This window comes from Nicotiana sylvestris, chromosome 5 (genome assembly GCF_000393655.2).
Source record: "Nicotiana sylvestris chromosome 5, ASM39365v2, whole genome shotgun sequence".
In the NCBI taxonomy this organism is placed as follows: Eukaryota; Viridiplantae; Streptophyta; class Magnoliopsida; order Solanales; family Solanaceae; genus Nicotiana; species Nicotiana sylvestris.
Genome location: NC_091061.1, coordinates 146,928,253 through 146,941,174, shown reverse-complemented (window position 1 = coordinate 146,941,174; position 12,922 = coordinate 146,928,253). Strand labels below are relative to the sequence as shown.

The 12,922-nt window shown below is 38.1% G+C and overlaps 1 long non-coding RNA gene across 1 annotated transcript; it reads right to left on the bottom strand.

The window, feature by feature from the left end:
• Positions 1-9,696: 9,696 nt before the first annotated feature.
• Positions 9,697-10,606, bottom strand: LOC104249890 (uncharacterized). The gene is made up of 2 exons (XR_716869.2): positions 10,297-10,606; positions 9,697-10,000 (listed from the first exon to the last, which is right to left on the bottom strand). It is a non-coding gene; the product is annotated as an uncharacterized lncRNA (long non-coding RNA).
• Positions 10,607-12,922: the final 2,316 nt, after the last annotated feature.

The window sequence follows — 12,922 nt, the reverse complement described above, 5'->3', positions numbered from 1 at the left end:
GTCCCGGGGGCCTCGGGTGTGTTTCGTATGCCCAACGGGTCATTTTTGGAAGATTTTTGTCGTTTTGAGCATAAATGTAATGATCTAAAGGTTCATTTTTAGTTCTAGAGATCCAAATTTGATTTCGAGACTTCCAGAATTTAAATCATGAATTATAGGACTGATCTGGAAATTTTGGTTTAATTTCATCAAGTCGCGATTGGGTTTTTGACGTGAAATGTGAGTTAATTGTTTAACGAGCGAAATGGGTTTTGAACTGGGCAAACGAGCTCCTAATTGAGTTTAAATTGAAGGGTTGTGTTCGTATTATTATTTGTGACTCATAGGAACAAGAATCGTCTAATTCCGAGTTCGTATGATGGAGTTAGAGCCATTTTAGTGAAAAATGGTTGTGCTGCAAATTTCTTAAAAGCTGCTGTATTTTCTGCAGCAGTGAACAATACCCGCGCATGAACAGTAACCGCGTGGGTAAAAAGTGAACAGTGACCTCACGTGCATGAACAGTGCCCCGCGTGAACAGTACCGAAACTTTCGGGACAGATTTAATGTCCAGCAGTCCGAGTTTGGTCTTTTTTTTTTACTTCCAAGCTCGAATTTTGGGCGATTTTTAGCAAGAAATCTTGGGAAATCTTGAGGTAAGTCACTTGTGATTATTTCTACTCCATAATATTGAATTATCATCGAATAATCCGACTAGATTACATGTTTTTGAGGAGTAAATTGAATATTTAGGCCTAGGGATTTGAAAATAAGATTTGAAGATTTGAGGGGTCATTTGAACTCCGATTTTGGTAAATTTTATATGTACGGACTCGTGGCGAGACGAGGAATCCGGTGATGTAACTTTCGTAATTTTTTGAGAAGTGGGCCCGGGGCTCGGGTTTCGCGAATTTCGATATTTTTCGAGTCTTTTCGATTGGGTTATATTCCCTTAGCCTATTGTAATGTATTCGTTGTGGTTTTGACCAGATTCGACGCGCGAAGAGGTAAATTCGAGAGGCAAGGGCATAGCGGAGTAGACGTTGGACCGTCTTGAGGTGAGTAATGATTTTAAATGATGCACTGAGGGTTTGAAACCCCGGATTGCACAACATACTGCTATGTTGAGATGAGACACGCGTTGTATGACGAGCGCGGGGTCATTTACTATTGGGGATTGTGACTTGGTCCATCCCAGTTGATATTTTTACCACGTAATTGATAAAGATTTATTGTTTTTCACTATGATTGGGCTTATTGCCATATTTGGGCTTCGTGCCAATTATCTGAAATCTTTTGTGAATTTACATCACTATTTTCCTCACGAATTGAAATATTATTTGAACTCAGTCCAATTGAATTATATTATTTTGTGAACTCAGCTACATTTATACTCAACTCGAGATTTAATGATATTTATAATGCTGTTGAGCTGAGCACTATTGTTTTACTGATGCCCAAGAGGCTTATGATTATTTTCTGGACTGATTGAGGCCGAGGGCCATACGTGAGGATATGTTGAGTGATGTGAGGAGGCTTTCAGGCCTCGAGTGTTATATGAGGAGGCTTTCAGGCCTCGTGTGTGATGTGTGAAGGCTTTCAGGCCTATTGATATTGCGCTTGGGCTGTAGGAGCCCCTCCGGAGTCTGTACACACCCCCAGTGAGCGCAGGGTACCCAGGTGAGTTGGGAGTGGGCCCGAGAGGCCGTTGCTTGTGTGTGGTGAGTTGGGAGTGAGCCCGAGGGGCTGATGTTGTGTGCTGGTGAGTTGGGAGTGAGCCCGAGGGGCTGATACTATACTGAGATTTACATATTGAGCCCGAGGGGCAAGCTTTTGATTTATCCTTACTGTGGAAATTATTTGTCTTTACTGTTTTAAAAGAAGAATTATCTGATACTCACTATTTTACTGTATAACTGATTTTACTGCTTGGGATAGCGCTATATTGTGCCGTTATGAGATTTCATGTTTTCAGTCGTTATTTATTTTTATTACTCACTGGGTCGGAGTACTCACATTACTCCCTGCACCATGTGTGCAGATACAGGCAGAGCTGAGTTCGCTCCTGAGCGCTGATTCTTTCCAGACCAGGCGGTGACTAGGAGTAACGAGGTAGCTGTTGACGTCCGCAGCCCCGTTTTCTCCCTTATCTTTGTTATTTATGATAATTCCAGACTTTGTAAAATATTAGTAAACTCTGTAGTAGCTCATGACTTGTGACACCCCGATTTCGGGCTGAGTTGGGAGGGTTTTCCTTGTTCTATCACGTTTATTTCGCATTTAAGATTATATTGCCCATGATTTAGACTTATTCCTGCTAAGTAATTATAAAGAGATGTACTGTTTTGTGGATTGGCTGGCCTTGTCCTCACGAGAGGCGTCATCACGACCGGGTTGGGATTTTGGGTCGTGACAAGTTGGTATCAGAGCCTAGGTTACTAGGTCTCACGAGTCATGAGCTGGTTTAGTAGAGTCTCGTGGATTGGTACGGAGACATCTGTATTTATCCTCGAGAGGCTGCAGAACCTTTAGGAAAACTTCATATTCTTGAATTATTATCGTTCGTCCTTGATTCAGCTGGAAAAAAAAAGTAACTCTTACAATTCCATCCACGTGTTCGTATGCGCGAATGAGCGCTCAGTATTAGATGTGCCTTGATGGCTTGTAATTCCCTGGACGAAGGGCGAGACACAATCACTATGAGTTTGATGTTAGGCCAGTCTGGAGGACTTGAGGCTGGATCCTTGCCTATGGCTTGAGCACCGAAGTGCTGATTGTGCGAGCAAGAGTTTTGAAATTATATGTCCGGTATTGTCCCTATTAGTGGGAATGATGGTTGGATAGCCACGTGAGAAGTATGTTAGTACTGCGAGATATATCTATATGACTTGGAGGTGACGAGGAAGGGCGTCAGGATAATAGATGAACTATTAAGTGTTTGATTTTCATTGTGATCTGATGTGTATCCCCGAGTTATGGGCGCATGAAGAATCTTTTCATGTCTCCTGTTTGGAGTGAAGTAAATTTCATGTTATGGTATGAGTTTAGACTCAAGAAGACTAAGTGATTGTGTAATGTGAATGACGGTGGAAGGTATACAAAAATATTAATTAGAAGTGAAACATGTGGGTTATCTCCTGCGGAGTGTTCTAAGGTGGTGTGATTCTTATATTGTCTATTAGAAGATCTCATTTACAAGTAAAGAATATGCGTTGAAATCTAAATTTGGTCGCCTAGAGAGTGGGCTTAACTGTTATGTGAGTGAATGCAATAATTGCAGAAGAGTTAAAATTCTAGATGATTTGTGTTTCCACAAGCTTATGAAGGAGTGAGTTCAATCTCACTATGGTATTACGGCAATCATAGAGTATGTGCGTTATGATTTATTGAGTGCGTTTTGATCTATGTCTTTGAGCCAAGTTGGGGAGTTTGCTATTAAATAAGTTGATTGCACGATTTTGTGCTATATTGGTTCCAGTTTGAGGTGTGTTGGTGAGTCGGTTATTGCTTACGGGGATTAAGGTCGATCAGGCGGTGGACGGGCCTGTTTTTTTATGTTATTGTTTCAAATGATGTCATTACAGGAATTGTCCAGTCTGCCATAGATATGCCTCTGTATTATTCCATCCCGGTTCTACCTATTCTTATGTGTCCTCATATTTTGCTCATTATTTGGGTACGCCCCGAGATTTTCCTTCTTTACCTGTTCATGTATCTACCCCGGTGGGCGATACTGTTATTGTGGACCCTGTGTACCCGTCGTGTGTTATGATTATTGAGGGTCTGGAGACCCGAGTTGATCTATTGTTGTTGAGCATGGTAGATCTTGATATTATTTTGGGCATGGATTGGTTATCTCCATATCATGCTATTCTAGACTGTCATGCTAAGACAGTTACTTTGGCTATTCCGGGTGTTCCGAGGATCGAGTGGCGTGGCATGACTGATTATGTCTCTAGCAGAGTAATTTCTTTCTTGAAAGCCCAGCGTATGGTTGGGAAGGGTTATCTATCATATCTGGCTTTTGTGCGGGATGTTGGAGCTGAGACTCCTAGTATTGATTCTATCCCAGTTGTGAGGGACTTTCCTGATGTATTTCTTGTAGACCTGCCGGGCATGCCGCCAGACAGGGATATTGATTTTGGCATTGACTTAGTGCCGGGCACTCAGCCCATTTCTATTCCGCCATATCGTATGGCACCAGCAGAGCTGAAAGAATTGAAGGAGCAGCTTCAGGAACTCCTAGATAAGGGGTTCATTCGGCCTAGCGTGTCCCCGTGGGGTGCACCTGTTTTATTTGTGAAGAAGAAAGATGGCACAATGAGAATGTGCATTGATTATAGGCAGTTGAATAAGGTAACAGTGAAGAACAAGTATCCTTTGCCTCGCATTGATGACTTATTTGATCAGCTTCAGGGAGCGAGGGTATTTTCTAAGATTGATCTCCGTTCGGGCTATCACCAATTGAAAATCAGGGAGTCAGATATTCCCAATACTGCCTTCATGACTAGATATGGTCACTATGAATTTTTGGTTATGTCTTTCGGGCTGACCAATTCCCCAGCAGCGTTCATGCATTTGATGAACAGTGTATTTCAGCCTTATCTGGATGCATTTGTTATTGTATTCATTGATGATATCCTGGTGTACTCGCGTAGCCAGGAGGAGCATGCCCAGCATTTGCGTGTAGTGTTGCAGAGATTGAGAGAGGAGAAGCTTTATGCAAAATTCTCCAAATGTGAATTTTGGCTAAGTTCTGTGGCATTTTTGGGACACATAGTGTCCAGCGAGGTATACAGGTTGATCCAAGGAAGATAGAAGCAGTGCAGAGTTGGTCTAGACCGTCCTCAGTCACAGAGATTCGGAGTTTTCTTGGGCTAGCAGGCTATTATCGCCGATTTGTTCAGGGGTTTTCTTCTATTGCATCGCCTTTGACCAAGTTGACTCAGAAAGGTGCCCCATTTGTATGGTCCGGCGAGTGTGAGGAGAGCTTTCAGAAGCTCAAGGCACTTCTGACCACAGCTCCAGTGTTGGTGTTACCATCAGCTACAGGTTCATACACGGTATATTGTGATGCTTCCAGAGTTGGGATTAGTTGTGTGCTAATGCAGGAGGGTAGAGTTATTGCTTATGCTTCTCGTCAGTTGAAGCCCCATGAGAAGAACTACCATGTTCATGATTTGGAGTTGGCTGCTATAGTTCATGCCTTAAAAATTTGGAGGCACTATTTATATGGCATATCTTGTGAGGTATTCACTAATCATCGCAGTCTTCAGCATTTACTTAAACAAAAAGATCTTAATTTGAGGTAGCGGAGATGGCTTGAGTTACGTAAAGACTATGATATTACCATTCTATATCATCCGGGAAAGGCCAATGTAGTGGCCGATGCGTTCAGCCGAAAGGCAGTCAGCATGGGGAGTTTGGCTTACATCCCAATTGGGGAGAGGCCTCTTGCAGTTGATGTTCAGACCTTGGCCAATCAGTTGGTGCGGTTAGATATTTCTGAGCCTAGTCGGGTATTGGCTAGTGTGGTTTCTCGATCTTCTTATATGATCGCATCAGAGAGCACCAGTATGATGATACGCATTTGCTTGTCCTTAAGGACAGAGTTCAGCATGATAATGCCAAAGATGTGACTATAGGTGATGATGGCGTATTAAGGATGCATGGCCGTATTTGTGTGCCCGATATTGATGGGCTTAGAGATTTGATTCTTGAGGAGGCCCACAGTTCGCGGTATTCCATCCATCCGGGTGCTGCGAAGATGTATCAGGACTTGAGACAACATTACTGGTGGAGGAGAATGAGGAAAGACATTGTGGGATATGTGGCTCGGTGTCTCAACTGTCAGCAGGTGAAATATGAGCATCAGAGACCGGGCGGTTTGCTTCAGCAGATGATTATTCCTGAGTGGAAATGGGAGAGAGTTACTATGGATTTCGTGAGTGGCCTTCCTCGGACTTTGAAGAATTTTGATTCGATTTGGGTCATTGTGGATAGGCTGACCAAGTCAGCGCATTTCATTCCGGTGTGTACCACATATTCTGCGGAGCGACTGGCTAGGATCTTTATTCAAGAGATTGTGCGGTTGCATGGTGTTCCAGTTACTATTATTTCGGATAGAGGTACTCAGTTCACTTCTCAGTTTTGGAGGACTTTTCAGCACGATTTGGGTACTCAGGTGGAGTTGAGTTCAGCATTTCTTCCTCGGACGGACGGACAGTCCGAGCGTACTATTCAGATATTGAAGGATATGTTGCGTGCCTGCGTGATTGATTTTGGAGGTTCTTGGGTTGGTTTGAGCCCGGTGAGGCTAGGTTGTTTGGGACAGATTTGGTCCAGGATGCCTTAGAAAAGGTGAAGGTGATTCAGGAAAGACTTTGCATAGCTCAGTCGCGTCAAAAGAGTTATGTGGACCGGAAGGTCCGAGATGTGTCATTTATAGAGGGCGAGAAGGTTTTGATGAAGGTTTTCTCCGATGAAGGGTGTTATGAGGTTCGAAAAGAAAGGGAAGTTGAGTCCGCGGTTTATTGGACCATTTGAGGTACTTAGGAGGATTGGAGAGGTGGCTTACGAGCTTGCTTTGCCGCCTAGATTGTCGGGTGTTCATCCGGTATTCCATGTGTCCATGCTCCGGAAGTACATTGGGGACCCGTCTCATATTTTAGATTTCAGTACAATACAGTTAGATGAAAATTTGACTTATAATGTGGAGCCAGTGGCTATTTTGAGTCGACAGGTTCAAAAATTGAGATCAAAAGATATAGCATCAGTGAAAGTACAGTGGAGAGGTCGGCCCGTGGAGGAGGCTACTTGGGAGACCGAGCAGGAGATGCGGAGCAGGTACCCGCACCTATTTGAAACTCCAGGTATGTTTCTTAACTCGCTTGAGGATGAGCGTTTGTTTTAGTTGGGGAGAATGTAATGACCCGAACCGTCGTTTCCTGTATTTTCGTCTCGTATTCCCCGTTAAATGCTTATTCATGTTTCAATATGTGTACTTGGTGAATTTAAGTCAATTCGGATCGAGTTTGGTATGAAATGGGACAATTAGTCTCTTTAAGGAAGAATTAGTTTGGAAAAGTCAACCAGACGTTGACTTGTGAGTTAGAGGGCTCGGAATTGAATTCCGATAATTCGGTTAGTTTCGGGGGATGATTTAAGGCCTAGGAGCGTAATCGCAATTAATTTTGGAGGTCCGGTGAAGAAATTAGCTCATTTTGGCGAAGTTAGTATTTTGGCGTTTTCCGGTTGATGGTGAAATTTTGATCCGACGGTCGGAATGGAATTCCGAGAATTTCTGTAGCTTCATTGTGTCATTTTGGACTTGTGTGCAAAATTTGAAGTCAATCGGACGTGATTTGATAGGTTTCGACATCGGAAATAGAAATTGGAAATTCTAAAGTTCATAAAACTTGGATTGGAGGTTGATTCATGATTTTAGCGTTGTTTGATGTGATTTGAGGCCTTGAGCAAGTCCGTAATGTATTTTGGGACTGGTTGGTATTATTGGTCGGGGTCCCGGGGGCCTCGGGTGTGTTTCGGATGCCCAACGGGTCATTTTTGGAAGATTTTTGCCGTTTTGAGCATTCTAGAGATCCAAATTTGATTTCGAGAGTTCCAAAATTTAAATCATGAATTATAGGACTGATCTGAAAATTTTGGTTTAATTTCATCAAGTCACGATTGGGTTTTTGACGTGAAATGTGAGTTAATTGTTTAACGAGCGAAATGGGTATTGAACTAGGCAAACGAGCTCCGAATTGAGTTTAGATTAAAGGGTTGTGTTCGTATTATTATTTGTGACTCATAGGAATAAGAATCGTCTAATTCTGGGTGAGTTGGGAGTGAGCCCGAGGGGCTGATGTTGTGTGCTGGTGAGTTGGGAGTGAGCCCGAGGGGCTGATACTATACTGAGATTTACATATTGAGCCCGAGGGGCAAGCTTTTGATTTATCCTTACTGTGGAAATTATTTGTCTTTACTGTTTTAAAAGAAGAATTATCTGATACTCACTATTTTACTGTATAACTGATTTTACTGCTTGGGATAGCGCTATATTGTGCCGTTATGAGATTTCATGTTTTCAGTCGTTATTTATTTTTATTACTCACTGGGTCGGAGTACTCACATTACTCCCTGCACCATGTGTGCAGATACAGGCAGAGCTGAGTTCGCTCCTGAGCGTTGATTCTTTCCAGACCAGGCGGTGACTAGGAGTAACGAGTAGCTGTTGACGTCCGCAGCCCCATTTTCTCCTTTATCTTTGTTATTTATGATAATTCCAGGCTTTGTAAAATATTAGTAAACTCTGTAGTAGCTCATGACTTGTGACACCCCGATTTCGGGCTGAGTTGGGAGGGTTTTCTTTGTTCTATCACGTTTATTTCGCATTTAAGATTATGTTGCCCATGATTTAGACTTATTCCTGCTAAGTAATTATAAAGAGATGTACTGTTTTGTGGATTGGCTGGCCTTGTCCTCACGAGAGGCGTCATCACGACCGGGTTGGGATTTTGGGTCGTGACATGTAGTCAATACTCCCTTATTAATCTACTTATTTTAGCATGACTTAGTACTTTTAGATTATCTTTATTTTTATTATGGCTTTTTAATTAGCAATATTGATATTACATGTCCTTATTGTTGAATATTTTAGGATAAGCTATGACACATCTTATATTTTGTATTATTGTCACGACCCAATTTAGGATCATGACCGGCGCTTAGGAGCAAGTGCCCCTAAGTAAGCCTCATTGGTATTTTACAGAAAATCGGACAGAATTTCCCCTATTTTAGGACTATCCAAAAGTTTACCCTATCTCAAAAATCAGCAACAAAACCAACCTATATCGACCAAATATCTCATAATCTTCATCAACTATTCAAATAGTTATTCACCACTATTAATCAATTACTTGCAACACGATAATCTTAACTTCATCTCCAAAATACCATGAGAGAATCTAATACTAGTCATGGGTCTAATAATGACGAATACTCATGACACTAATAAAATGAATATGGAGTGACTCTAAAAGTTCAAAAGGAGAGAACATAATAAATAAATAAACTATTCGCCCACGCGAACAAATGCGGGGCTCACCAGGAACTATCAACTCGTGTACTCTAATTAAAGAAATCCTTGCTCGCGTCAACTGTTGTCTCTATAAAAAAAAATAGCAGGGAGTGAGTCGCTAGCTCAGTGAGTAATAACACTTAACCACAACCGTTTTTGATTGGGGACAAGTCAGAAAACATGCTTGTATAATAATCACAAAATAAAATGCCCTTTTTAAAACGGTAATAATAATCAGTCTCATCATGTGTTTCCTGTAACAAAATCAATTTAACAATTCAGTAATAAACTCGGTAAATACTGTGTCATAGCAAATCTTTATATTTTGGGAGGTTTCAGAAAAAGATCATGTAATCTGTATCACTGTGTGGACCCCTTCGTAAAAGAAGTCAAATATAACTATAGGTCCCTACTCGAGGGAAAACTGTAACTGTATGCTAGTTCTACCTTCCCACTAGCGAGAGCTCTAACTGTACTCGGTAATCGATAAATACAAGGTGCACCAGGTCTAACGAACCCGTCGTTAGCTACGGAATCCTTTAAAGTCTCCTCCCATTCATACTTTTCTTTGTAAACAGTAAATCTTCACATGGAAGCATTTTCAAAACAGTACAGAGCATTTTAAATTTTTATCAAATCATGTAATCCAATTCCGGTAACGGTAATCATATCTCTAGTAATAGTAAAACATGTCAATAACAGTGAGAACATTTTAAATAATTGTAAACATCTCAATTAAACTATTCATTACCATATCAGGTAAAGGACTTGTCCCTCGTGCAATTTCAAACATTCGATAACACATTTTATTTTCAAAATAATATATAAACCATGCAGATTATGAAAATACAAATTGTGGTAAGATTACTACTCACAATACTCGTGTCAAAATACCAAGCACGTCACCTCGAGCCCTCCATACAACTTGTTACGATCAATCTATAGTATCACAAACACGAATTTAAGTGTCAAACTTCATGAACTACAAACATAGGCAGGTTCTGTTTTATCCACTTTCCTCTTAGTTCCATTTGAAATCAGCTTAATTAGGCTACCCATGTCCCTATCGAAATAATTCTTTGTAATTCCTATGTATTACCAATTCAACAACTAATTAATTTCATCATAAAAATCATCTTTAATACTACCCACTATAATTAAAGAACAAACTAAATCCCAATATCACTATTGAAAAGTTAAACAATATGAAACCAAACTTCTTTCAGAATACTTACGTTGCTAGCTTTTGAAATTGCTTGTTAATTCTTGGATGCCAAACAGAGTACTTTATTCAAGAAGAAAACAAACTGGTGTGTCTTGCACCTCTCCAAGCATCGCATCCTCGCTTCTTCAAGCCAGCAGTTGGGTTTTGACTCAAAGTTGCTACTAAGTTTCCTCGCTCTCACTTTGTTTACCGATTTGAGTTGTAATTATTTCCCAAGTTTTCCTTTATGTATTATATTTGTTGGAAGGAAAATATCCTCTCCAAACCCTGATAAACCTCACGCCACACCATTCAAAGGGGCTTAGCCTCTTAAATTGCTTCATCCCCCTTACCTCGTATTATTGAATATATCATTTTAAAAATTCACAAAAAAATATTTTAAAAATATTTTTGGTCATAAAACAAAGAGTATGTTTCTTGAAAATGATGAGTGTTGATCTCATTAGCCTAACTCAAATAAAGAAAGAAATCATTCTCTATAAAAGTCTTAAAATATTTTATTCTTATTTCAAAAGACTTCTGGGGGAATATCTTATTATATTTAAAGTTATTTATCTGACCTAATATTAAAAACAAGAAAGTAACACATAAATATTACTCCTTCTGTTTTAATTTATTTGAACCTATTGATTGGACACGTATTTTAAATTAAAAAAAAACTTTTGAAATTTGTGGCCCTAAACAAATCAGAATAGTTGTATGGCTATAATTATTTTGAAACTTGTGGTGGTAAACATGCCAGAGTTTTTATGTGGTTATAAAAGCTTCTCATTAAGAGTAGAATTAGAAGTTCAAGCTAAATTATTTCCAAATTTAGAAAGGGGTCATTCTTTTTTAAACGGACCAAAAAAAATAGGCTCACATAAACCGGAACGGAGAGGGTATTATCAAGATTCTTTAAGGATTTATCAAGTAAAACCTATTTATAATTAACTCTTTTTTCTCTTTAGAGATTTGGAAACGAAGAGGTTGTCCCAATAGCTCAAGGAAAAATTAATAACTATAGTGTAAAATAAACAAATGACTGATATTGAGTTAATATTTTACAAAAACAATAGCTTATAAATGTATTAAAAAGACATCCGAAGTTGTCATTTGTTAAAATAAATTAAAAGGAGAGAAAAATAATTAATAAATTCATTTCGAATACATAATATTGTCTTCTCCTATCTTATTATTGTTTCAAGTTCGTAATTTACTAATTTGACTCTAAATATTATAATATAGTTAATTTTTTCTATTGTCTAAATATTTTTAGTGTCAATTCTCACTCTTATAAAAATAAATGTCTGTACCCTACAAGGTCTTTTGGTTCACAAAAAAATATACTGGGATTACAATCCAAAAATTATAATGCAAAAATTAAATAAGAAACAAATATTTATTAGATAGTTTTTGATTTATAAATATTTGGTTCACTAGATTAAAAATAAAATATATGAAATATAATATAAAAATATATTTGATTTTTCCATATAAAAAACTTGGATAAATTTTATTTTTAACTTTAATCTTGGTCTTTTTAAAGGATTTTGGAATAAGAACTTTGGAGAAGAATATTTTGGTCATTTAGTTATTTTATCCTGGGATAGTTAATTTTTACATTATTATCCCACATGAATGTAGAATAAAAATAGTAGCTAATTAATATTTTGGTATAACTATTCTTGCAATTTTTTATACCGAAAAAATTCAACCAAACATGAAACTGATTAATCTCACATTGTACCTTAAATTGTTATCCTTCAATTTTGTCTAATGTAAAATTTATTTTTAAATTTTAAATATTGTTTTGTAATTATTGAGTGTAATTTTCAAAATATTACACATAAAATTGATGAAGAGAAAATACTTAATTATTTGTTCTAATAGTTGAGTGCAATTTTTAAACATTGTACCAAAAAACGATGAAGAGAATATATTATTTGAATATGAAGGGAGTTCAAATATTATATAAAAATCTTTTATCTAATTTTATTTATACTACTATTAAATGCTAGGAAAAAGGTATAAATTTAAACTTAAAATATTTGTACTTGGCTTTAAAGTGTCGGAACAAAAATTGTGATCCAATCCAATTTTAATGATGCTATGTATCGGATTGTTTTACTTTGTTGGAGAACCTTTTATATGATTCCTTTTTTTTTATAGTATTCTTATTAAATCCTAAATATTAGGATTTCAATAAGGAATGATTTGGGTAAATAAAATTTAGTAATTTTAAAGTCCTAAATATTAGGAAAATAACTTAAATTACAAGTTAGTCCAATGTGAAATCTATTTTTAAAGGGTAAAAAAGGTGAACGATATTTCGCTAAGGGTCTTCGTGCTTTTAATATAGTATAGATTATTAGCTAAATGACCAATTTGCCCTCTTTTAAAATTATGGGGGTATTACAATTATTTTCTTGGAAAATACTTTATATAGTTGTATCTTACTAGGATTAAAGAAATATTTTGAGCACAAGTTATATGTTTTGCTCTACGAAGATTTTATCGAAAAAAACCCCGAAAAAATCCGAATAACCCGAAAACCCGAGATTGAAAAACTCGAGTTTTAATGGTTTGGTTTGGTCTTTAGATTTAATAACCCAACACAATTGGTTTGGTTTGTGTCACGACCCGGATTTTCCCAC